This window comes from Gastrolobium bilobum, unplaced genomic scaffold (assembly GCF_033153095.1).
Source record: "Gastrolobium bilobum isolate Gb01-03AN ecotype WA unplaced genomic scaffold, APGP_CSIRO_Gbil_v1 utg12254, whole genome shotgun sequence".
NCBI classification, from domain to species: Eukaryota; Viridiplantae; Streptophyta; class Magnoliopsida; order Fabales; family Fabaceae; genus Gastrolobium; species Gastrolobium bilobum.
This window is the reverse complement of record NW_026898595.1, coordinates 12,637-15,058: the sequence shown is the minus strand read 5'-3', so window position 1 is coordinate 15,058 and position 2,422 is coordinate 12,637. Positions and strand designations below refer to the sequence as shown.

Genomic DNA, 2,422 nt, shown 5'->3' with positions numbered 1-2,422 from the left:
CTTTTGATTTGGTTCCCCATCCAAATATAATTGGCATTCAATGATTCCTTTGTTTGGTAGATAGAATCCAAAAATTGTGCCATGCTTCTCTTTTCCCCATCCTTTAACAAGCATGTGAAAAATGAAAGGAAAATCACTGTGCAATTTAACCAATTCAAGTGTGGTATTCCTAGAAAAGGTTAGGCAACCCAAGAAGGTGAACGAACACTTTATTATATTACCATCGGTCAAGTACACATGTCTACATATTAAAAAAATTAAATTAGGGATTGTTTTCGGTATTTCAACACATTTACCTATCATTATTTTACCTTCAATCAAATAAAGACTCACAATATTTAACCCAATTTACCTGGTAAAAATTTAGCCAACCAAACAGTTTTTTTTATTTTTTTTTAACTTTCCTACCAAACTCATTTTCTTATCATATTACTGGTAATTGCATTTATCTGATAAAAAACATATCTCCTCTATCGAATGCCCCTAATAGCCAAGTGGGGAGCTCAGAGCAGCCCAGGCTTCTAAAACTTGTGCCTCCTGTTGAGCAATACTCTCCAACAATTGATGTTTAAGATCCTCCACATGTTGAGTCAAACTACGCTTTGATTCCAATAATTCTTTCAATGCATCTTGAGAGACTTGTAAACCAGCTGGGAACAAGGCATGTCTCTCAACGTCATCCAACCAATCTTTATCAAAACCAAATATGCGCATATCTTGTAATAGCTCTACAAAATAAGAACGGCTTGATCCTAACACATCCAACACACTATGAGTTTGGAGGAATTTCAGTAGCTCAGCCAGACAGTTATATGCAAAACCGTTGTATCTGTCACTAAGTGAATTGCTTAAATAAACGGAAGGATGCTTCACTAGAAAATCAATCAACAAATGCAAGTTCTCTGAAGCCAATAGCTTCTTGGAGACCAGTCGCTCAAGCTCCCTTGTGACAAGAGAAACAAAATCTAAATCCTCCGTGGTCCCAGAAGAGTTCCCTGATATTGAAGGAAGCATTAATTAAACATTGTGAGCATTGAAAAAATAAAAATAAAATGGGTAGAAAATAACTTCAAATGGGACTGAAAGAGATTGGGATGCAATAAAAGGGATGCTAGGAGAGAGCTTAGGTGCTGAAACTCCCAATTCATCATCGTTAGAGAAACTCAACAAAATATGGGATAGAAAAAAGATGCAATGTACTAAAAAAAAAAAAAAAAAGATGCAAGAGTTTTTACCAAGAGCATGAGTCTCGGTAGGTGCAACCACAAACTCAGAAGTTTCCTGGAAGTTTCTGACATAAACATCTTTGATGGTAGCAGTCTCTGTAGTGACACTTGAAAAAGAAGGTTTGGCTATTTGGTCATGGCCATCTTCCTACACAAATTCAAATAAACAAATGATATTATCATCTCCGAACTCTTTAAATATATAGGGTCAGCCTTACAGTAATCATTAGTATATGTTTCAGTTTGGATGAATTTGATTTTACTATGGGAAGAACAAGAAGAAAAGAATAAGAAAACAAAAGAACTAGTGTTAATTTTACCAAAAATAAATAAATAAAATCAGTGCCCCTCCTCCTCTCTCTCTTAAATTTCAATATAAGTTTAAGCAGTACATACTAAATTATGATATTGATAAAATTATAGCTGGTTTGTAGAAGTGTTCAGCAACTCAATTTCTTCTTGTTCAATGAAAATTGATTCAAGCATTACTTTGAAGCAGAGGAACATATTTGAAAGCCTGATTGCATCCAGTAAACTTACCAGAGAATATGTTTTAAGCTCAGAACTAACTGATTTAGAATGAGTTTGCAATGTAATTGTCTTGGCATACGCAGATGTAATTCCATCTTCAACACTTCTCTTAAAACTCTGCACAAAATCAAAAACAATATTTAAGTTTAACATATACTTCCATTGAAAAAGATAATAAGCATAATAGTGGAATGCCTTCTCTAGAGGAGCAAGTAATGGTCCTAGTGAAGTGCTCCTTGTTTCTGAATCAGTGGACATAGTTGCTGTAACAGTTTTCTTTGACATAGAATCCTTTTGAATGCTTTGATCCTCCGTTTCTTTGAGAAACTGTATTGTATAAAAATGTTAAAAAATTGCAATATATTTCTAAGAAGTACTATTCATATTCATTTAACGATATGTTTTTTGGCATTATGTACATGGTCAAGTGGTATGGCATTATTTCCCTGAAGAGTTTTAAAGGTAACATCAGTTTCTCCAAGTGGCTGTTGTTGGTTCATCAAACATGGTTCTCCCACTGATTGTTCATCCACCAACTCCTATAGTGAGTGCAAAAGTATTATCAGACATGAGCACTTAGTTTCCTGCAATAATAATAAGGAGACCTTATAGTAGACTTACATGTGAATGTGCTTCATGTAGAGGGATATTCGAGGCACTTGGAC

The 2,422-nt window shown here is 34.6% G+C and overlaps 1 long non-coding RNA gene across 1 annotated transcript; it reads right to left on the bottom strand.

Moving 5' to 3' along the window:
* Positions 1 to 892: 892 nt before the first annotated feature.
* On the bottom strand, positions 893 to 1,869 carry LOC133317551 (uncharacterized). The gene is made up of 3 exons (XR_009752336.1): positions 1,767 to 1,869; positions 1,236 to 1,374; positions 893 to 995 (listed from the first exon to the last, which is right to left on the bottom strand). It is a non-coding gene; the product is annotated as an uncharacterized LOC133317551 (long non-coding RNA).
* Between the last annotated feature and the right edge of the window lie 553 nt (positions 1,870 to 2,422).